At 41.0% G+C, this 25231-nt stretch overlaps 1 protein-coding gene across 2 annotated transcripts in view; it reads right to left on the bottom strand.

The window, feature by feature from the left end:
* lrfn1 (leucine rich repeat and fibronectin type III domain containing 1) overlaps nt 1-23012 on the bottom strand; it is a 125299-nt gene extending 102287 nt beyond the window's left edge. For both annotated transcript variants that reach the window (XM_084351776.1, XM_084351778.1), the window contains exon 1: nt 22643-23012. The gene's annotated coding sequence lies outside the window, so the exon portion shown is untranslated. The remainder of the gene's footprint in view (nt 1-22642) is intronic.
* Nucleotides 23013-25231: the final 2219 nt, after the last annotated feature.

Here is a 25231-nt window from a genome sequence, read left to right as displayed (position 1 = left end):
CTTTAAAAGGCAACAGGGACTACAAGGCCATTATACATTTCTTATCCTACTGACATTGCCATCACAGCTGAGACAGGCAGACATACAGGGTCACTAGCTTATTACTTTCTCATAAGCGGTTGCGGTCCAAACGAAGGGAGAGCTATCATACAGACTTCATTTAGAGATGGTTGACAGTGTGTAAACTTCGCACGGCAGCTTGAGTCAGTGTCAATCCCAACCGTTGCTCCTTTCATAATCAGTTCAAGCATTTACAGGATGGGAAATTGAGGTCCTTGCAGTGGCAGAGGGTGACAGCTCAGCCCTTCATGCGCTGTAATATTTCCACTGGTTCTGTTAAGATTTCAGGTTAAAAAAAAAAAAAAACACCTTAATCTGTTAGGTGATCAGGCTCCAGGAAACCACCTATTAAAAGGTGCTGGAAATATATCTGTGCACCGCGTGAACATGTGGTCAATAGTTGGTGTACAAGACTTACCCCGCTAAGCCGGCTTATACTTTAGCTCATAGCACTTCTAAGCTTCTTAACGAGTAAGCTCAAACTGAGCTAATTATTCATGGACAGCCTCCGTCTCAGGGAACACTGCCAGGGATGAGTACCTAAAATCATGCATTTTGTACTGTAACATATGGAAGCTGTATAATTACCTGTTTGAACTAGAATTACTGCCTCGAGGTTGTATTCCTCTGCCATCAGTCATGTTGCAGTTTACGTCATTACTGTCTAGACTCATAATATATGAAGTGAAGACTGAAAGAATTGAAAAAAAAATGTATTTCGTTGCATTTTTGGCAAAATGGCATTCACTTAGAGACCGTTCTTACAGAGGATAACGGAGGACTGAGAGGAAGCTTCATCACACGATGCAGCGACAAACACATGACACCCAATATCGGCAAAACCATCGGCTTGTGTCATTGGATTACAGTCAAATTCCTTGTGTGTGCACATGCTTGGCTAACAAAGCTGACTCTGATCAAACACAAACTTGTAGTAATGACGGTACATATTGCTTCAGATATGGATGTTGCAGCAAAGAAGGTACAAATTCTGCAGTATCCGATTAAGTGTGAAACGTCCCCTACTAATTCTTTGGTTATGGCGTTGAATAATGGCCAGAAACATGTTTTTGCAGAACGTCATGTTGTCAGAGTGAAGCTGACCTTTTACTCTCTGGATATTAAATTTCATCACTTCATAATTTTATCCTATTAGACATGTTTTTGTGACAATTAGTCGTTATTAGCTAATTAATTCTGGAGTTATTGCCAAAAACATGTTTTGTGAGATCACAGTGACCTTGATCTTTGACCACAAAACTATGATCAGTTCATCAGACTTTTGTGCCAAATTTAACAAAAAGCTCCCGCACACAAAATAACCCGATGAAGGTCATCATACCGAAATGATATTAAGATTCATTCCTGATCTCAAAGTACGTGAACAGTGTGCAGGAGTTTTTTGTTCTGACTTTGTCAGCCCCTTGGTCCTCTCCTACGCACCTGTAGATCCACAGGTGTGCAAAAGTTTTGCTCTATGCCAAATTAATTCCCCCCAGGTAGGGGAGTCATGACCTCAATTCTAAATAAAAGATCATTGAAATTTGCATCTGATTTAATTATCTAAATCAAAAGCAGAATTGGCGATTATCACAGTATTTTTTCTTCTACGCACGAGCTGCACAAAAAGTGTAGGTTTTGCAGCTGAGGAAGACTTTAGCTGTTGTTGCAAATTGTCTTTCGGCCATCTAGTGACTCGTCTAGCGACTCTTTCCTCAGTTTGTTCCCAACTGACCCAACGGGTAAAAATATTGTGCATTTTACAGTTTGATGCGGATACCTAAATCTAGCAAGCTTTAAACTGCATTTTAAATGAATTATTTAAAAGGTGCAATATGTAAACATTTCTGTTTAAAACATAAAAAAAATTAACAAACATTATCAACAGAATATGAAGTAATAACAATTTTGACATTATTTCAAAGACGGCTATGTATTGTGTTGCAGTTAGCTTGCTAACCAGCTAGTTCCTAGCCACTTTGTACCTCAAGAGCAGATAGTAAACGACACCAAAACTCTCCCGGTGCTCAAAGCTCCCAGTCTGGCCATAGTCAGCTGACACGACCACTAGCTGCACGGCTAACTGAGCTCATTAGCTGACAGCAGCTAAAGTTAGCAACAGTTTGTGGTTACTCTGGTGAAATACTGCCCCCTATTTGTTTATAGTATAACTTCAGAAAGTTGGCCAGTTCCTACATGTTGCACCTGTAAATTTGACCATATGGCCTCGTTGTGCCACAAGAAAAATATTGCACTCATAAGTCATTTGATACTACATAGCTTATCTTTTAAAGAAGCATTTAAAAAACAATTTTCTGGAGAAAACGTGAAAATCGAAAACTGAATTGAATCGTGGATATGGACAATATTAACCTACTGTGACTACCTTCACACATTAGGTTCACGATAATGGGACCGACAGACAGACCACATGCCACGGCTGTCACCAGCAGGATAGCGTAAAAACCCTGCAGGAACATCTATTATTGCTTTATATACTATAAAAGTAACACTGCTCTCCTCTGTGCTTATTATTCTGAAAGGTGGTCTTGCATCAGCCTTTGTCCTGCACAATCCATTGCTTCTGGCTTGGCTCTGTGAAGCTCAAACTGTGTCGCAGAAATGATATCTTGATATTCTAAATTAAAATTGTAAGTCAGCTGGGGCTGTGATTTCTCTCATGCTTTCCCATTCAAGGCAAGGTTTTGTCCCCAGAGACTTAAAAGCTGACTCATGCTGTTAATTGTTATTCATCTTAATATGGCTTTCTCATGTGCCTTTGTCATTTTAATTTTGCTACTTCAAAGTCAAAAGCCTCTTTCATGGAGCTTTTCTGTTATGTTGCTCACTGTCACCAGAAATGGGAACATTTTGAATGTTAGGTTAGAGGAAAAATCTGCAGTTTAAGATTTCACGATTTAGAAACTAATTTCCTTTTTTTTTCTGCTTTAATTGTGTTTTATGTCTTCACACATGTTTCTATGAGGCACTTTGTGACATCTCTGCTCCCCAAAGGTGCTATGAAGACCGACTTAATATCAAATTAGTAGTCTACAGTAAATATCACTTAGTAGTCTACTAAAAAGAGCAAACATTGCCTATCTGTGAATATATTTCATGCAAAACATGACGCAACCGTCATTTTTCCTAATATCTTTGCATTAGCATTTCATTTTTACACGGCCAAGAAAATAAATACATGATGAAAACTGTCTGCATCTGCTAAAACTAATTTGCCGCTGCATCCCAGATCCCAAAATAGCTGAGGTATTATATTTGCATGCCATTAGCACTGATACTTCATTACATTTACATTCTACATCCTGCTTAATCTTTTCTTATTTTTTTTCTTCAGGCACGTCTACATCGATTTTCACATGTATGTAAATTGCTCGCTGAGGCACTTCATCACCGCACTGACAACTTTATAACTTCATTCCGGTTATCAGCATATTACCTAAAAACTCATTTATGAGACACAATTGGATCACCTGTGAGGATCACTGTTGCGCAAAGTAAACATAATTGTCTATGTAAGACTACAGTAATCTGATCCAACATGATTAACAGAGTGCTCCTAACAATGACAAACTCCAAGTCAAACATATTACTGTGAAAATAATTACTTATTTGAATAATACGGTTAGGCTTTTGTATTGGGACGATAATGAACTGCAGTTCTGCTTGCATCATGATGGGGTGGGCAGTGGGAAAACGGTGAAAACTGGGCATTTGGTGCTCTGTATAAACAATAATTAAAATAAGTGGCTAGTTTGTGTGAATACGTGCACTGCTAACTCATGATGCTATGAGCCACATTAAATGCAGATGGTGTGCAAAATACAAAACAGGCAAAACAACAACATCAGCCTTCTATAAGCGTGTCTGTGTGTCAAAAGAGAATAAACAATGTGAAAAGCTCCTGAAATCAAGGAAATAATGTATAAACTGACTTAAATGATGTTTAATTCAAAAAAGAAAAACAACTGTCAACTTTCACAGCTTTAAATTAGGTCTAAACTATATGATGTTTCAGCAGCGACAATGCAATGTGCACCTGCAAAATAGACAGTCGCATTGCAGTATGTGCAATGTCAAGTAAGGCTAACGTACACACGATGTCTTTTGCTGTTTGATACAAAGCAAACGTTTGCAGAGTGTTCTTTTCCCCGTGACTTATCTAAGAGGGAAGTCTGCCTAATTTTGTCCAACTCAAGGGCTCTTGAATACGTGGAAGTCTGTTGATTGTGAGTGACATGCAGGCCCTACATAAACCGCTAACCACCAATCACATTGATTCTTGTTCAGTTTTTCAAACAAAGCAGGGCCTTACTTTGGTTTGTTTGACAAAATGGACTCCTCAACAAAATCATCCAATCACTCATCTGATTATTAGTTATTTCCAAAAAGAGCTGTTCAAGCAAACAGTTGAAAAATTCTTGTAGTTAGTTGAGTTGAATTAGTGCATATCGCAATGTTGTTTTTTTCCCATATCATGCGGCCCTGACACACGCGCACACAGCCTGCAGAACGTCTTAAAGTGAGTTTAATTAGGCTCACAGTGGTGTACTTATCATCCACTCTACTGCTTAATATAAAATTAAAATTAGCGTTCACATTTCATTACTTCAAAAAGACAGTCTACTCCATGTGATATACAGTATCTTTCTTCATTACTAGTCATGCGAGCAGATTCTGGGTTAATCAGTTCACCACTGTGGTGCAAAATTTGAAATTCTGCAACTATTTGCAACTTTTTTGGGGATCCTCTGAATTTACATCGAGTAACACCAGCAGGTCTTTTATGTATGCATTGGCACAAAATTTGGTGCAGACATTTTTGGTTTCCTGATCTTAAATCCTAATGACTTTCCTTATCCTCTCCCTTTTCTTCTCTCACCGCTGATGTTGAAACTTTTTTGGTTTTTAGTGAAATGTCTTGACGGCTTTAAGACGGCCTGCCATGATATTCAGCACAGACATCTGTGGTGACAGTTGTAAGCTTCATACCTGCTTTGCATCAGCATGTTAGCATGCCTCAAAGAGCCACTAATGGCTGTACACGCTTACGTTTGTGTCATTAGCAGTTTTGCACGGATGATGACAAGACAAGCAGATGCTGTAGATTTTAAATCACATTTCATTAAGAAGATATATGTATATGTGCCAATGTGGTCACATTATCTAATATAAAAAAATGTGCTGTACTAATCCAACAGTATCCAAAAACTACCCTCAAATTCCAACTGCAGTCTCAGAGGAAATATCTGTAAATGCAATGTTACAACCTTTAAACTTGTCTCTAATATCAAATCACCTCGATGAACAGTAGAGTCTCAAGGTTCACTAACTGCTGGAGTAATTGCAGTGAACTCTTTTTCAGCAAATTAAAAAGATTTCTCAAAGATGTTAGGTAAGCCATAAAAAAACTTTAATTTTGCACTGCAGCACTGTATTGGATTCTAGGCAATAAAAATAATGTAGAGATACAAAGCTGAGGACATCACAGTGGCCACAACAACTACTGTAACTGTTGTTTTTATTAGCATCCATGGAACTGGGTGGTCAAAGGCCCTTCTCTATCACACAAAATGTATTTCACCTGGAGCCAAATCATTTTGGGTCTATTAAGTGAGCCTGGACCAGAATGATAGAGCTGTGGGCTCATCCGCCATATGTTAGGCCACTGATTAGACTAGAGCCATGCTGAGAGAAACACTACCCCTCAAGTCAAACGCGGAGGTGCATCTGTTTGGGATAAGGCTTGTTTTACATCTTCAAGTCTCTTTATTTCACTTCTAATTGAAGAGGACACTTGATTTAAAGTGTCGCAGCCTGCCAACAGATAACCTGCTTTTTAAGACATCCATTCACATACTTTTTAAAGAAACATTTTTGACATTACATTACCGGTAAAGAAGAAGCACGGCAGATCAGAGCATCTTTGCTCAAAATGGCCGTCCTTCCATTTTTTTGCCTGATAAAGGTTTCACATTTTTTTTAAAGGTTATTTTTATAGTAAAATACAGTGGAGACGGATGGAGAGGGTGGTTCAAAGAGAACAGAGTGATGTGTTACAGAGTGTCTCCGCTGGATTCAAACAGAGTATATCAAGATTACATGGCACACACTTCATCCAGCTGAGCCAACAGGACGCCACAAACACCTTACAGGTTTGAGGGATGTTTGCTGCCATGGCAACGCAGCAAATAACACTGATGCGTGTTATCAACGAGCCTTACAAAGGGCTGAAAACGAAAAAGCTTGAGCCACAATGCCACACAAGTCAAATCCAACTAGCGCCATTGTTAACACACTCGAATTTAATCGGAGAGTCTCGGGAAGGAAATCTACTCAAAGCTCCATCATTCCACGTTATTCCAGCACAACAGCGTTTGTATTTTTTGCAGCAAAGTGAAACAGTAGTGAGGCAAAATGCCTGTGTTTCTTTTCCCAAAATCTTGCCAAAGCTCCAGCAGACACAGGATAATATTAGCATTTTAATCCCAAAGATTTCTTAAAATGTATGATTTAAAATTGAATTTCCTTTGGCTATGTGTAATGATCACAGGAGACATTATTGAAGAGCGTAACATGCACATCGGATTTCACTGTCTAATACGATGAAGTCTCTTCCCCAAAGCTACTCAAGTGACAGCCAGCTGCCAAGTGTCTTGCTTGCTCAGCTGTCTTAACATAAAAAAATTACTGACATGTCAAAATTCAAAGGCTTTTGCAGCTAAAGAACAGGGTTGTAACAGTACACAAATTCATGGCTCAGTGTGGAGCTCAATTTGGGGGTCACGGTTCGGTACTGGTTCGGTACATTCTGTGCATTTTGCTTATTATTTTAAAAGCAGTGGTTCATTATCCATAATTCTTACCCCATAAAATGCTGGCATATTGGAATAAATTTAAATAAATAAGTAGAAAATAAATGAAATAAAAATTGTCCATGAAGGCAAGTGCAGCTTTCTTATTAATTAACTTAAATTAACCATCAAGCCAGCAGTGCAAATTCAGCTTTTAACTTTAAGTTAAATTTTCAAGCAGTCAGCCAAGACTATTGTCAAGTTTTCTTAAAAAAAAAAAAAAAAAAAAAGTTTTTTAGTCCAAGTTGTCTGGAGGCAGGACAGATCTGCTGCCACTAACATTTTCCCCGGCCGCTGAAAACATCCTCTCATGGGAACAGAGGTAGCTGGTACAGCAACGTAGCATTCTGCTAAAACTGCAAGATAATGATACTTCGGCTCATGAGTCTTCCACAACGCAAGTGAGATGCAATCCAGGGAAATGTTTTCCTGTTTTACTTCATCCCTCATGAGCTGAGGCAAGGCTGTATCCTCTGGTGCTCTGTCTAACAGTATGAAATGACAGCAAATAGAGTACAGTGACCAGTAGAAGCAATGTTTATTTCATACAGTATATGGTTTTAAAATGAGAAAGACTTTCACTACTTTAAAAATTAATGAAGTGTCTGCTCCACACTGGACACCATCTCTGAGGTGAGGCGGCTGTAGATTATTTACAGCAGGTACTATCCATCAGTGTGACGGAGGTTCCTGAACTAACTTGAAGAAGTGTCAAAAGTTAGGGTCCAAGCATCTGCGTTGTAGGCATCCTTAATTCCTCTTATCGTGAGACTGTCTCAAGTGTAAACCCATTGCTTTGTGGACTCCTGTTCTCACGCCTTGATTTGGCATTCCAGCCATCGCCACCTTGGTTTGGAGCCTGATTTACCCATATGGGGTCAAGAGGGTGGCGCTGGGGAGGACATCCTGATCGGATCTGACTGAGAACCTGAGAGCACACCGTGGTAGCAATTCGAGGAGCCACGGCTCAAAGCATACATCTACTTTACCCTGAATGTAACCATAATTTACAAAATGGACGTCATGGTGTTATGGAGAAGACTTGAAATTAGCGATTGAGACCATAAACTCATTAGGAACGATTTCTGAGGTAGTAAATCTAATGAGAAGTAAGGTAACTTTATCATAAGCTTATATACAATCAGACTTCTATTTGAAACCAGCGCAGGTGCCTCCTGCTGGTCAGTAGAACGAATGAAGGTTTACATTTTTCAGACCGGAAAACCGTCTCCATTATTGTGTTCCATGGATTTTAGGAACCGATGAAATCGAAGGCTTTCAGAGCTAAGGAGCCAAGGAAGTCGTCTCCTACCGAACTGTTAATGAAGACATTCATGAGGAATATCTTTAATGTCATGATTGACTTTGACACTTAAGGCTGTACGTCACTCCATATTCTCTAGATGAACACATGTTCCTCCAGTGTCATCTCGTTAATGATAGTACATGTGACTCAGACTTCAAAGCGTTTCACACAATTATTCCATGTTCAAGATACTGTCTGGATGGGGGCAGTGATAATACAGAAACGTGCACGTTGTAATTCAATTTCAATCCCCTCTTTAAATAATAGTGTTATTAAAATGCCTGTGTACTCTAAATACAGTCAAGTCAAGATACAATGGAAGCGCTTAACAGCTGAATGTCTTATCACAGTCACTCAATCGACTTCTCCTCCCCAACCGTGGATCAAAGGGGTATCCATCTGCTATTACTGAGCTAATGCCATGCGCTCCTTCAGCGAGAGGATTTCTAAGACGTTATCTCCTTTTCATCCTGAACCGGAGCTTTATTTCCTCCGAGACATGCACTCACAAAGCAGCGCCCAATCATTCAGCAAAACAAACTAAGTATGAGACAAGAGCAAGGGCCGATTGCTTAAAGTTTCATGTTTCACTGTTTGTCATATCAACATGCAACATTCTACCAATTAGATGATGCATTTGTGTAATTCACGGAGGCTTGATTATAAAAAGAAGGTGACAGAGGCAATCCTGAGTCAATAATTGTTGTTTGTAAGATTCAAATCTCGCTTCACCGCGGAGTTCAAGCATGGAAATCCTGACAAATCTAAGTTGCCTTCAGTGAGGAGGATTAATAATTAGAGACACTGACAGCCAAATGTTTTCCTTAAATTAACGTCATATCATCTCTGCAGTGTGGACCGGAACGCTTTCAGTGAGATTTGTCAGCACAAATAAGATTTTACTAAAGCTGTGAAAACTAGAGAAGCATATCTCCAATCTTTCAAGTGACACCTTCATAAATTGTTTGTTATAAATAATGTGGTGGAGAATGAGACATTGGATTCATTGAATTTATATAAACGTGGCAGCAGAATCTGCATCTTTATCTGTAAATTAAAGTCTTCATTTTTTGCACATATCGGACAACAATAACGATATACCTGTGATAGGCTATCTAGTCTAATATCTGCTGGACAATATAATGGGCAAACTCTAAAAAGCTTACTTACATACTTCACACAAAGTCCAGCTGATGTTTTGCGCTGTTTCAGAAGTAGAGGTGATGTTTTGGTGTAGAGATGAATCACTAAGTAAATCAAATGAAATTAATTATTGATATCCACTTAATCATTTCAGTCATTTATACAGCAAATATGCCAAACGTTACCTTGTTGCTGCTTCTTAATTGTTAGAATTCTTGTCTTATCTGATAACAAATTGAATTTTGATGATAAATTAAATTAATAATGTAGCTTAAGCCATGCCTGCTGAATTTGCACATTTAACGATGTCACCTTGGGCTCTGGGAAAATGTGAAGGACATGTTTCAATATTACCTCACCTTTTATTGACAAAGCAATTGATCAGTTAGTCGAAACAAATTATCGACAGATTAATCAATAATGGAAATAATCGCTAGTTGCGGCCCCAGAGGGGATGTAAAAATACTTCGTCAAGATGAAACCTCCCTCTTCTAATTAATTCACCTCGGTAAAAGTACATGATAATTAAAGCAGTTAAATGAACTGTGTGTAAAAGTACTCATTCTGGACCCTCAACAGTCCTGGATTAAGATTGCCTAATTCAAAGGTTTGTACCAACAACTATCAGACTAATGAGGTGCAGCAAAAAGTAAAAAACTTCACTTTCAAATGTAGATAAAAGAGGTCAAGTACCAACACCTTTACAGTGAATGAGTAAATATACGTTCCACCTCTGCTGAGCTAAATGATACATGAAGCACTGCAGGATCAGCCTCGAGTCTTCAGACATCCATCCATCCAAACATCCGGTGGCTGACACCCTTTATGGATGTCCTACATCACTAATCTTGGCCACCATAAAAGAGGCTCTTTTAGTCAATAGACACCCGGATCACAACGACTCCATCCAGCCAGCATCCATCAAGCCTCTCGATAGAGAAAGTAGTTTGTCAGACTGATCCAATGACCTGATATTGCTGAAGCTCGTCAAAGTGCATCATCAATAACTACAAGCATGGATGGCTCTGAAAGGCCCAAAACATGCAGCTTTTCCCTGTTGAAGATAATAACTCTTTAACGAACTTTATCACTTTACATTGCAGGGCTGGTTTGTTTCCTAGTTTGCAACATAGTGTATTGATGTTGGTATCAAACTATAAAGCTTTCACATCGTTTCACATCCCAGCACCGCTCAGATGAGCATATACAGCTGACCTTCTACTGGGCGCTGTTTTCTCTGACACGAGTTTGGTTGGCATGTCTCAATGCATCTTGACAGACAGGTTTTGCTGAAGGCTGAGACGTCTATGCCACTGCTGTTTTTCTTTCAGCTGTGGAGTTTGAGACGGTGAAGCTTTTGTTTTGCCAGTTCATATCTCGTGTAAGTCAATGTCAACCACCTGCCCCTGGTGCAGGCCCTCACAGATGATTCCCCACATCACAAAGGATTCAGTCGAGAACTTGGCATGCCAAACCGCTCATCCTTCAACTGATCTGTCTTATATAAGAATGCCAGTTTAGAAATCGGGCAGTTGAGAGAAAAAAGAGAAAAAAAGACCCAGTGTTGTGGTTTAATTGGACTCCAGAGAGAGATTCCCAGTCTTAAGATTGCAGTCTATTAGGTGGGGTATTACCTTTGCAATGGCCAGCAATTGCAAATGTTTACTGGAGGAAAAATCTAATTTCTTTAAAAAATTCTCACATTAGCATTTACAGTTACGGCATTTGGCAGACAGGCTCAGTTATCATAATTAAGACAACAGCATCGCATAAACAGAGGACATTTGGCAACGACCTGATCATCCCTGATTTCACCATAAGTCTCCCACAGACCACAAACCGGTGTGCCGGACTAACAAGCTGCAACTCCCTTGAACAGATTCCCATTTATGTCGGACACAAAAGGCAGACAGACTTCACACCAACTGCAATATGGGATACCACCTTGTAGAAAATGCTGGACAAAGCACTCACTTTGTCAGCATGGCAGTTTCTTTGCACTAAATGATGAAATAGTACTTTCTGTTGCAATGTTCCCTGTATTAAACAGGCATTTCACAAGCTTGAAGCACACGTAAGGTACGGGGATTGTACCATTATAGTCTATGATAGCCTATACTTGGCTGAAGGTGCATTGTGACTTGGCAGTAGCTGCTCAAAACAGTGAAGCCCTTTCACACGAGGCACTGTTCCAAAAGATGAAAGATTTTTTCGGATATGATCAGTGCTCCGCTAAAGGACAGGAGCATCCGCAAAGCGCTTCTAACAGAAATCCTCTGGAAGCACTGGATGTTTTCTTCTTCCTTCCAGCTTTTCAACAATGTCAAGGTTCACTGTCTGGAAAATGGTGTAACAACAAGGTTTTAATCACAGCGCATTGCAGTGTTGAACACAATTACACGCCAAATGTATTGCCATTTAACATTTGTCTTATAGATGGTTTTCCTGTCAAGTTTCTACTTGGCGTATCCAATCACTGATGAGAGCAGGGTCTGTTAATGTGTACAAATTAGTTCAAAGAGCCTGGAAAATATGCTAAACACAAAGAGACAGTGACACCATGGACAGGAATTATTAGGCATAATAAAACTAATACTTAAATTCTGCCCCCCAAAAAGGACAAAAATAGTTAAAAGCTGAGTCACGCATCAAACTATAATTATACTTTCAGTATGCAATGTTTTCTCTGGCAATGTGACAAGATAAGACAACCTTAAAAAAAAAATCACTTAAAAACATTTTTTTTTTTGTTTGTGGTTTTTGTGCTGTTGATGTACATAATTTTCCCACAGTGTAATACAAAAAGGAAATGAAGCAGGGCTGCACAAAATAACAATAAAATGAGAATCGTGATGAACAGCTCCAGAAATATATTGGAAAACAACAACAAAATATTAGCGTACCATTTTCTGTTTGTATAAAAAGGTAATGTTGGTTTCTTATATATTTAATTCAACATCAGTACTCTGAGATTGTATAGACTATATATGGACAATTGTATGAAGCGTTGAATTGGGAGAAATGCATCTAGGGCTTGAGCGTGGTTGAATGTTGCGGCACCAATGTTACTGTTATGTCGAATGAATAAACTAAACTAATCACATGTTTTGCTCTATATCTCACCTTTATGCCAGTATCAGGCCCAACAATGGCAAAAAATAGTAATTTAGTGTAGTATTTATGTAATTTTCTTTTAATGTTGATGACTCATTCTGCACTCGTGGGTGTACAGTATACTAGTTTTTCCTCCAATAAAAAAAAAAAAAGTTATGACGCTGCCATGCATGTATAAAAAGAGCGCCGAAGCCAGAGTGGAGTGCTTCTGGGGACCGGGCCTCACAGATTAACGTGCACAAACACAACTTAATAAACTGTATTTAAACACAACTTCATAATTTTTGGGTGAAACTGGGTCATATTTTATGGAGAAAACATTTTCTGGTTTCCATCTGCTGTCCTCCTGCTACTCTGTCTCAACTCTTGACAGATAGCTCTACTTGTTGCTCAAGTATCTACTAACTCCTGCTAACCAACAGCCTCCCAATGAACACCTCTGTGCGCAGCCTCTGAGAACGAGGCCAGTCACATTACCAAGGTGACTTCTAGAGTTTCCTGATGGAAACACTTGCCATTTCATGGGAACTTTAAAAGCAGCTCTGGTGTTTGTTATACTAACAAGATTTGGTTGGAACAGCTTCCACTCAGTTAGGGCTCTGTAAATTACAGCATATTTTATGAAATTTGTCCTCGTTCTCGGTCTCAGGGTAGGAGATATTGCAGACTGGCCTGTTAGTACATCGTTTCTGATATATACCACTTGGTCAGAAAAATACTGCGGTTTCTTATCGCTTCAGGACATTCCTGAAGAGGATCAGAAGAATGGCTTTTAATCTGTTCTCTACAGGAAGCCATGAGAGTTTTCTGCGGACTTGAGAAACATTTGAGCACACTGCACAACAACTTTTTATACTGTGGTGGCTGAGGGGCCCTTAAATTGCCCCAGGCTTGGATGGATGGGTGGATGCACACAGTAGATGGATGAACAGAACAATAAATGAACATTGATGTGTCCACTGCGAATGGGTGCCACTGACTCATCCTGAAAAGAAGCCACATCTATATAATGTTGCTTATATTATGCTAATATGTGCCATGCGCAATGTGGTATTCCAGTGAATGCATGCAACACATGAAAATGTCATGTTCTGCAGGATTTATACAGACTAATAAACAGCAAGTCAGTGTGTGGACACACAGGAGTTGCTGGGCACATTCCAGGGATGCAAAAATCAATCCAAGGAAAAACAAGCCCATAAATATCACCAAAATGAAGTATTACCGAAATTAACTCACTGTGGGAAACAGTACATCAACAACTGCTCTTGTAATTAATAGCAAAACATTAGTGAACAATTTGGCAACAAGGATAGAAACATCCAATAGACGTTGATCTGGGTGAAGAGATTTTCTGAGCCAGCTCTGTGTCAGCAAGAAATCCGCCGTGCTCAAGTGTCCTCCTGCTCATGTATGTGTAATAATGTGCTGATCAATGTGTTAGCAGCCAAATAAACAGACCGCGCTGCACAAACTCTTCATCAAGTAGGTCATCAGTAGTCTTTTAACAAGCAAATTGTCTTAATTTCATATCGGTGAAGAAAATCAAAGATAAAATACTGTTTACAACACATGCCATGACCATAATGTAGATATTATAAATCCATCACCACCCACAATATCTTCAGAAACAGCTCGCAGCTCTACTTTGTATCTACTCTGTTAAAAAGCTCTCAAAGATGTCAAACAGAAATATCAGTAGCTTAACACTAATTTATTGCACCACACCTCGAGGTGAACCTGCTAAGTTGCTACGTTTTAAAAGAGGCCAGCGGCAGTAAATTATCAGATTGGGTCTTGTGTGCATCCTAGATAAATATCAAACAACACATGCACCAGAGCCTGCACCGAAGTAGGACTTATTTTATGGATTCAGGCCAAATGCGTGGATATTCTGCTGCTGCTGTTTCTTTGAGGTCCCTAAAGCTGTGATTTTTTTTGTGATGATGTAGCCTAGTTAGACTGTTATCAATGCAGCAGTGGTCCTCTGCACGGCACCGCTGAAATTCCCCTCACAGTCAAGAGGAGAGATTTAATCGAGGCGAGTGTGAATTTTACCGCTTTTGTTTGTCAGCTCCGAACGCAAGAAATCATGATGCGGGAGAATTTAACATGCTCCTTGATTAAGTATTAACATATCAGGACTTCGTGGAAGTATCAAAGCATAGCAAGAATGCGCTTTGATAATGTTTTTCAGATTAGTCTTCGCATATATCTAAGAATAAAAGAAACACTGTATTGTGGTTGCACAACATTGAACAGGAAAACTGAAGCATATCCAGCTCCCACAGCTTTCCTGGAACACCATGCATTGATACTTTGAAAAGACAACCAGATAGAAATATGGTCAGTGACAAGATATTATTCACAGACTTTCTTGTTGTTGCACTGGGTGTGCTAGATTATGCATGCGTCTCTATTAAAGTCAGACATTCAACCAAACAGAGAAAACAGAATGTGAAGGTTGAGGCTCTTAACCGTTCACTTCACTAGAATAGTTAATGCTTCTGCGCTCTTCCAGCCTTTAATAGGCAGCAGGGTTAGACATCTCCAATGAGGCTGGCGCTCTCTGATGAAGAGCACGTCATACGACTTTCTGACAAACAAATCAATATGGAAGGACAGAATGATCTCTCATCGCGGTGGCGTGCTCAGTAGGAGTAATTCATGGAGGCATCATCTTTTTCCTAATGCCTCGGTGAGGAATGAATAGTGGATTAGATGCACTACATTTTGTCCGGTGCTTCTCAGTTCGAAGAAGAAAGTCTTAATAGGACTAGTACGACCTGTGGTAGCGAGTGCTGCTGCACAATATTATATTGTTCTTATGCATTATTTAATGGGACTGTGGGGAAGATAGTGTTTGTGCACATTTCAAATTCTCTATGAGAGAATGTAGCTCTCTTAATTGGCTTTCTCAAGTGAGCCAAAGGGAAATGCAGTTCTGGCAGAAGATATTGATCAATATGACCAGATGCAGCTCCCTGAAAGCATGATCTGAATCAATGTCACCTTCAGGTAAACGGGAGAAGACCAGAAGCTGAGGCATCACAGGAAGTTTTGCCACTGTGCTACGCACGGCCATTGTTTCTTGTTTATGTAATGATATCATATCACTTTATTTAAATGGCCACATGAAGGCTCTAACGCACAGCGTCAGGAACAACAGTTTAAAGCTGCCACAGTGGCAGGGTGACTGCACGACTGCGGTTCTTGAGGGAGACAAATGCCACCAACAATATTCCTATCCGAGTCAACAGAAGGAATGGGCGACTGGCTGGTACCATGCAGCAGACCTCATGGATATAAAATGTGTTGCTCCTCTGCCGCTTAAATGCCATATGCTCTGCAGCAGGTGACATGTTTTTCCCAATTGAATATTTGTGTCAGGACTCTAGACAGGCTGAGCGCGGTAAGTTGGGATGATGACGGCTGCTTACCGCTGGGCTCATCCGAGTGTTCAATATCATACCACATCCTGCACAGTATTGCGGAAAGAATTAGCTCTGTAACCACCGTATAGATCTTTTTGTGAATCTATATGCCTCCTCCAGACAGCTAGTCTCTGAAAAGGACCTGCCACCACTCCCCCTAGACCGAGCTGCCATTGTACATTCTGGTCACGCCCAATGCTCCATTTGACATGACACACTTGTCATGTGGCGCCAAGCAGGTCAGTCTTTAAGCATCAGCGCTCACCTGTTTTATCGCTCATTGTCAGAAACAAACAACGGACACTTATCCATGGCTAACAGGCAACGCTCCAAGCACACGTTCATGCTCTGTGACAATAAATGACAGTTTTCTTCATTCAGATGTACTGCTCGTATCTGAGGGGATAAAAGCCTTCAGGATAAAAGCAGGCATGCAGCAATCATTATTTCCAAAAGGTTACCAAGTCAGAATATGAATGTTCTCCAGACATATCAAGCCATGAGTCATGAGCCACGTGCAAAAATGATCTTATGTAGGCTCTATTTTTGGAAGGTTTTTGGGGAGTTTTCTGCTGCTTTTCCTTTTACCGCACTGCTGGAGACCGTTGTGCATGAACACGTTCATGTTTTTGGCGAAAGTTGAACCGAACGGAATGTTTGCAGCTAATGAACGTGAACAAAAGCACTGTAACTCCCCCGAGAGGCAGCGTCAAAAGCACAGCCTCTGATTGGTCGACAGACGGAGCCTAAGACATCAAGGGACTGCCAGTGGAGAGCTTACAATCATGAGCAGCAACAATGACTGTTTTTAAGGCTTACTTTCATAATACGTTACCCCCCAACACTATTGAGGGTTGGGGATGAATGGTCGAGAGGTTCTACTTAAAAAGAAAAGCTTGAAGCAGCTTTTTTGAAATAAAAAACAGAAGAAATGAAAGCGCACTGGCTGATTTTTGGGACTGCGACTGCATTCAAAATGCAAAATTATGAATTATGAATTATGAAATATGAATGTGAACGACTTCATTTGAATCTGTGTGAACTTAACTAGATGTGAACATGCACAACACTGTGTGGTACTACACTGATTGACTGTAACATATTTCCAGTTAGGGCTGGGAGGAAAAGCCTTTAAAAAATTACTGCAGTACTTTTAGGATATATCAGTATACACAGTATATATCTCAATATTTTGGGATCTCATCAAAAGCACTTCATAAACGTTAGGACTGGGCAACAAAATCAGTTTTCACAATATTTTTACCAGATACCTGGATATCGATGACTACTGATGCTTTCACAAAATAATAACACACTGAGATTTTCGATAAACAATCATCAGTAATGTGGGTATAACGAGAAGTTAGCCACACAGTCATTATATCCACAGCAACGTGGCTAAGTGGCTTTTACATGACCAGGCATGTTAAACAGTCTGGTGGGTAAAGTAAAAAAGTCAGGAAACCAATTACCTCAGAATTACCAAGTAGACTATTAAATTGAAGTTGTATGAGCTAAAAGGTTTAAAACACTTAAAATGATGAGTCTACTTTACTTGGTAATTTTGAGATTATAGTCTCATACCAAGACAATAATATAATATTGATATATTACTCACCCGTATTTCTAGTGACATAAGCAACAGTGTTAGTCACTTAAGGTAAATAATATAGCTCATGCATCCATTTTCAACACTGCTTGTGTTGCCTGGGTTAAAAATATATATTACAGGGGACAGCAGCCTATCCCAGCATGCAATGGGCGAGAGGCGAGGTGCACCCTGGACAGGTCTCGAGTCTAACGCAGGCCTTATAAAGTCACATTCACCTTCATACGGGCAAAATTAGGTTTCCAATCCAGTGAATCCACTGAGCGAGCATGTCTTTGGACTGCGCATGGGGTTTACTCACTTACTCTAGTTTTCGCTTACACATGCACACAAACGGTCTGAGCTTATTAATGCATTCAGCTCTGAGACGACACCGTGGCCAACACGCTGCACAAAACATCTCAACCTCATTCCTTTCTGATGAGTAAGAGGCAGCGCTCTCTGAACGGGGTAATCTATACATAATGTATTGAATATATCACATTAGTGATCAATAGCTCTGTTTATGACTTTGAGTTGGATGAAAATATCACTGCAGTAACCTTTAGGGGTCATATTTCAGCGCTCTCGCCGTATGCTCCTCTTCAAACTCATGATGCAGCAAAGTTGTAGAGTGTTTTATGCCTCTCGAGGCCTCGTGTGTGTTATTTACCTGTGTTTCCTCCAGTGTTCAGCACACGGAGTGCACCGCTGCTTTTCTGTCACTTTGTTACTCGCTAACCTTAAAAAATAAATTCCAAGGGTAGCTCGAGTTTAATTGCTTCAGTGCTTTGGTGGCTACCCCTTTGATCTTTTTGGCTACTTGTAATTACACTATTCCTCCAATTTTTTCATGCATCTCGAGCACTAAATAACTTGACTTGCCTTGGGAAGAAACATCTATCTCATTCTGTCGGCTGATAACAACTTAATTGGTACTTATTTTCCCCTTTCTTCGCCGGTTCGGCAAGCCGCGTCCAGAATGCGAGAAATTATCATGCGTCTTCACTGACATTACGTCTTTTAAGTCTGTCTCCGTTTGCATCATACTATCCTTTGATCCTTTGTTGTTTATTTCCAGACAATGCATGAACGCAGCCTGTGTTTTAAAACGTGGAAGAGAAAATTACCTCACATAACAAGAGCACTGACCCATCCTCACTTTCAGTTAACTACTTTTCCTTAACGCTGGTATTAGATTCTTATCTCTATACCCCCAAAGCAGCACACATTACTGTGTGGTACTGTTACAATGAACATTACTGTGTGTGCTATTTATTAAGGAGTTGTTTACTGTCATGTTGTGACTGATGTTTAATCATACTTTGTAAATGATTTATTAAAAACTGTGGAGTTCAGCAAAGTTGCAACTGATGTCTATAAACATTTAAAGCTGCTTATTAAAAGGTGTTGAAGCATTTATTTAGAATATTTAGAGTTGGGACCAATCTGATCCAGTATTGATATAGGGTGTCAATACTCAAGTAATTCACTTATCAGGTATTGGACTGACATCACCAATCCATGGATCTATCCAGATTCAACAGTCTGATAGATCGTCAGTGTTTTCACCCATGTCCGTTGATTTGTGTTGGTTTGTCAGCAGGATTACATAAAAACTACTAAACCGATTTCCATGAAACTTGGAGAATAGACCCCATTAACTTTTGGTGCAGATCCAGTTAAGGGAAGGATTAACTTTAAAAAAAAATCTGGTATTTTTAGGTGACTGGTATCTATATCTATAGCTACTTCCTTACAGTTAATAAGGCATTGCTGTGCATTTTTTCAAAATATTAAAGGGGTTGCCATAGCAATTTGCTCTCCTACATCTGAGTGTGAAGCTTGATAACATACACTTCAAATAAATTGCTTTGGAATGCATTTAAATTTAATATGTGTATGTATATTTATTGCTTTTTTGATAAGAAGTGCTGCAGCCGCATGAAACCTTATACATAACACCAACAGAAACACCAGTGATCTGCATCTGTATTTGTAGATCAACAGATCATTGGTTTTATGTCCTGAACTGTCATTTCCATTTTCAAATTCTCCTTCAAAGAGATGACAGCTTGGTGTTATCCTTGTGGGTTTTTGCAGGTTAGGAGTCGACGAGTTAAAGGTTCATTTTGTAAGAAAGTTGATTATTGAGTCTCTTTGCCAACTTGTCAAATAAGCACGCTTTGGGATTGTAGGTCCGGTCAGCAGGGATCCCAGAGTGTCAGCGTTTGACAAGCTGGTAATGAGACTCAAAAATCAACTTTCTTACAAATTAGACCTTTAAAATAATAGTTCATCAAAAAAATGCAGTGCTAATACTGCCTCTGAATTTGATTGTCTAAATAAAAAAGCTAATTTCTGACGATTTTTTAAAACTGAAATCATGACAACCCTCAAAAACATAATATAAATAATAAGAAATAACCAAGAAAGAAGATCTCAGTATCTACAGATAGCATCAGGTATCAGAATCTGATTGGACCTGAGTGGTCCTGTGAACATAATGTGTGTAGGACGGACTGAACATCATGCAAGCTTAGAGTCACTTACTGTAAACTGTTTTGACATTTTGCTTCTGTAAAAAAAATACAGCTTGGACATTGAAAAAAGGGCTTGAAAAAAAAAAAGTCATCTTTGGATAAATATGTATTTTGCAAAAGTCAGTCTGCCAGCATGGCTCATTGTGAAAGGCTATTTCAATCTGTCCTGGATAGAGAACAAACACAGGTTTATACAATCTGTTATGAAGTCTTTTATACTCCCAAATACAGATCAATAGCCTGTGCTTGCTGTTATTCTCTCATTCCTGCAGTGGCTGATAACCCTCTACTGGTCCTGATTTCATAATGCTAACACATGACACCAGCACCATGAGCAGCTGCTGTAACACAATGCAACAGAATGGCAAGGAAGAAAGACCCCATTAATCTCACCCCACGGTCTGCATACGGCAACCTAGAAAGCCGACACCCCTGCACACTTGTCACTTTCCTTTTGTGTGTTACCTGCTGAGATATGAATTCGCCGTGCAGCCGCTTCCTGCCTGCAGTGGAACTGCTAAACACGGAAGTGCTGGCAATAATGCATGATAATGATAATGACCATCCTGCCTGATTTCATTAGGCAAACACATGACAGCAAGTGCTCTGAGCTTCTGCTGTAACACCCTGCAACACATTGACAAGCCAAAGACCTGATAATCACCCTGCTTGCAACACGCACGCACAGCTAGTAAAAAAGACATCTAAATACATAAGACCCCGGCTGCACGTGCTGTTAATTCAAATTGCAAATCCAATAAAGCTCAAGGGTATCAACCCTCCCAAGAAAAGACCTCATTAACCTCTGTTTTTAGGAGCCTTTTCAAGTCCTGTATGTTAAAACCTGTATGATGCACAGCTTTAAACAAACATAATTTCAATTTGCTCTACTCACAAACACGGAGTTGAGCCTCTACTGAAACACTTCACAAAAACAGTAAGCCGAGCCCCTGAGCTGGCTGTTTGTGCTTTTATTTCTTGGTGAATAAAAGCCTAATATGACGCGTACAGTATGCTTTTTATTGCTCTTGGGCATAAGAGGCATCTGTCAGAACCACGAACAATGCCAAAACCTTGTGACCACTTTCATTTTTTTTTTATTTTACTGTAATTTCAGTCGACAGCTGTAAAGAGGTCGTGTTCTGCCATGCAGGGACGTTGCCTACCTCCAGTCCTGAGGCTCTCTAAGAGCAAAGGAGGGTGTATACAGTAGATGCAGCTGGTAGACACTGTTCTCCACCAGCACTGCAAGCTGCAGCAACTCTCACTGCACGCCCTGATGTAGCAACACGGCTGGCCAATGCCTACATCTTCCCCAGGGGGATGTCTTGGAAGGTATTATGCGGATAAAGCCGAGCTATATGAGGGCTGTTCACTCGACTTCAGTGCAAGCATATTGACATCTAACCCCACCTCAATCTCATAGATTTGCAACCTCTCTACCTCATCCTCTGGACCCTCGCTGGACCCGGACACCTGACCTTTCTCGGCCCCTGCCTGCCCCAAAATCACAACAACAAGACCGTGGCAAACTTCCCTCACAAACGCTGAGTTGAATGCGAGGAGGCCGATCTTATTGAGTAACTGGGAAAATGATGAGAGGGGCTAAAAATTCCAGCTGCAGACTTAATTGCCAGCATTCACTCACAGCGCCCATGAGATCGTTATCATGCTGCATCAGTGCTTCTGTATCCCTTTATCATCTCTAAACCTGCTTAGCCTGATTGTCAAAAACAAAGTGATGTGCAGCCCCCTTCACTCTCTCTCTCACACACACAGACACACACACACAGACTCCTGAGGCCTCCACTCACCATAAAACAAAATAATCACCTCTCTTTATGCTTTGAAACTCCATTCAAAGGGGGCACTAACAAGTTTTTCCTCGCCTTTCCAGCTCCGTGGCTCCACAGTCAAGCTGTCCACTCCTTCAGGAGCCACTGCACATGTTTTGTACCCAGATGAGAGGATTTCACTGCTGTGCTGCTAATTTATGAAAAAGTCTCGCTCTCTGCGTCGTGCTGATGCAGACACGCCCGGGCCATTTTCCACATGCACTCCAGTCTCTGGGAATTCAACTCATGTGTCACCGTGTAACCATCTTCATCGCACAGTTTGAGGAGCTACAGTATGACTGGGCTGTTTTGTTTTTTTTGTGTGGTTTTTTTGCAGAGGGGCCCCTCGCCAGGACTCTTGTCTAACAGCTATAACAGCACTAAATCTGCCAATAAGTGCTCCACCACGTGAGGACTGAATATATCAAGTAACCTGAACGCATCTGTGCCAGACAAGACATCATATTATTATCCAGCAGACTACTGTGAATGGCTGCCTTTAAAGTGGAGCAAAGATTTGCACATTATGCAAGCAAGACATAGAACTAGATCTGCTTAGATAGACATCTAGATAGATAGATAGATAGATAGCTTTGCAGGCCTGTTATTCTACATTTAGTACTTTGCACAATCAATGCGGCACATCACACATTTGGACACCGTTCAGCCACACATCCGTCCACACATGTACCACGCGTGCAGAGCCCATTTCGGCGCATTTCTCACCAAGTCTGCTAAGTGACTTACCAAAAGTGGGACCAATAAAGCAGATGCCGAGAGGTTGATCCCGCTGCACATGATTTCCGCCGTCCACACACTCGTCTCACCGGGTAAATTCACCACGGACCCTCGGCTGGCTGCGACGGGAGTTCATTTATTCCAAATGCACGCGTAAAACCGTCTCGTCGCGGCTGGTTTGGTCGCTGAAAGGGCTGTGCGCTGAAAAATCCATCGGACGCGACAATCTGCCGCTGAAGTGTCATCAACAAGAGACAGTGGGGGTATCTCCCAGTTACCTGCGTCGGGATGAGAAAGAAAAAAAACCCCACCTTAAATCCCAGTACGATCCCGGCTGAGGCGTAAAAGGCAGAAAATGGGAAGCCGAAATCTCTCCCCCCCACCCCCCCCTTTGAAAAATCCCACAGAGCTCAGGAGGGTCCGAGGCTCGCGTCCGAGCCGTGTTCAGAGGGGTTAAAGCGTCAGTACGTGGTCGTGTCGAGTCCTCCCCGCGCGTAAGCTACGAGGCTTGTAACGCAGGAATACGGCGGATTAAATTCCCAATGAAAGCTCTGGCTTGTTGTGAATTGCGGTGCAGATGGTGCCAGGACGGACAAACTGCAGTCCGGGGCGCTTTCTGGACGCGGCGATGGGTTGCGCTCTTGAGAAGAAGACCAAAAAGAGAGAGAGGGAGAGAGAGAGAGAGAGAGCCCGAGCTGAAGGTTGGCGTCAAAAAATCACGAAGGTCGAAAACTCTCCTATCACGCCTGTTTCAGAGGCAGTTGCTCGCCGCTGCTGTGGCCATAACTTCCCCCCTGTCCGTCTATGTTGACGCGCAATGAAAGGAATCCCACCCCTGCGCTGATAACCCCTGTTTTCCTCTCTCTCCTCTCATAACTACGCGCACCCATGCGAGCAATTAGTTTTCATACATGACTTGCTTTCTGTCCGCTCCTTCAACAAAAAGCGACGGTATCTGTCCGGGGCAGGGAGATCTTGGTGCTGTTGTCCTGGAAGAGAACAGGAGGAGAGAGAAAAAACAAAAAAATAATGCGCCTCTACTCCTCATGCAGGCGTCCATCTGCGTAATAAGAGCCCGGTATAAATGAATACATGTTGTCACGCCATGATGTCTGGAGCGGAGCACAGCAGAGCCAAGTGGCCAGTGGACACATTCTTGGTACCAGGAGGAAAACGACTGACACCTTTCATGGACAGTGCAGCACTGCAGCAACGTGATGTCATTTGGGCTGCATTTTTAGAGCAAATACACAAGACAAAAAAGAAAAAACTGAGAGTTTGATTCCTCTGTGGTGAGGATGAGAGTGTGTGTGTGTGTGTGTGTGTGTGTGTTGGGGGGGTGTTCACACAGAGAGGAGGCGCTATGAGGTGTTTGTGATACTCCGGGATGGGCTGGTAGCTCATGGTCCAGCACAGGATGCTGCAACGGTGGGGAGGGAGGAGGATGGAGGGAGGGAGGGAGGAGGGGGGTGTTGGGTCACTGCTGCACTTATAAAATCACATTCATCCCCCTACAGGCGCGAGACGTGTTTACTGCTTTGTGTTCAGGCTGCAATAAACACCCTCTTATTCTCTTATCCTTCTCAATCTTAAACGTCCATCATGATAGAGCAGATGCATAAATAAGCTGACCACCCACGTGTATCAAACTGCAACTTCTCTGCGGGACAAGAGCACTCTTCTTGGCCAGGATCAATGGGAAGAGGGTATCCAGCGTATAGAAAAATAAACATGAATATCCTCCCACCATAAAAAAACAAAACAATGGGTAATCCTCTCAGAGTTACAGAAAAGCCAGAGCCAGCCCATCCTTCATCATAATGTGAAATATGCCTCTAAGAAGAGGATAACATGTTTTTTTTCCCTGTGCATATTCATCCCCATGCGTATTGTCTGCCTGAATGGAGGCCACAGGACATGTGTTGCGAAAAAGGAATTCTGGTGGATTCGATAAACCCTGTCAAATCCGATTGATTTGACTGCAGGAGGATCGCACATATTGCACGGACTTGCAACGTGTTGTGTAAGGAATGAAGGAAAAAATTAGAGAGCCGAGAGAGGCAGAGAACGAGGAGAGGAAAAGTCTGAATCCACCTTTAAAGTGCAGCTGATTTACAGGTAATATGTCTGCTGTGAGCTGAATTAATTAGACGTAAAAAGCAGCTCGTCACACAAGAAAATTTAAGATATAATGAAGGTAACAGGTCCCAAATATAAGACTATAATAATGTTAAGATATAAAAGTAGTATAAATTATAAGGTTAGTGCTCATTATAGAGTACCACAGGCACACTTTATGTCTTTAAAAAAGAAAGTTATAGGAATAGTAAATCTTTTTACAGGAATATTTCTTTTTCTTGTATATTTTAGTTTCACATCATCTGTGTTTCGCTGCTGCGACATGACAGGTGTCACAATTATCTGATATGCAACCCTTGGTACAATAGCAGCAGCCTGTTGTAATTAAAGGGCAGTTCATAATGGGTGGAGCACCTCCGGGGCATTTTAAATGGATCTGTGAGATGTGAGAGAAACTCATTTGGGGAGGCTCGTGCACTCACAAAGCGCGCTCAGCCTTTTTTTTTCGAGGGGCACTTA

The sequence above is a fragment of the Pagrus pagrus genome, assembly GCF_965226575.1.
Source record: "Pagrus pagrus genome assembly, chromosome: 4".
NCBI classification, from domain to species: domain Eukaryota; kingdom Metazoa; phylum Chordata; class Actinopteri; order Spariformes; family Sparidae; genus Pagrus; species Pagrus pagrus.
Note: the sequence above shows the minus strand (reverse complement) of the source record. Positions and strands in the feature narration are given on the sequence as shown.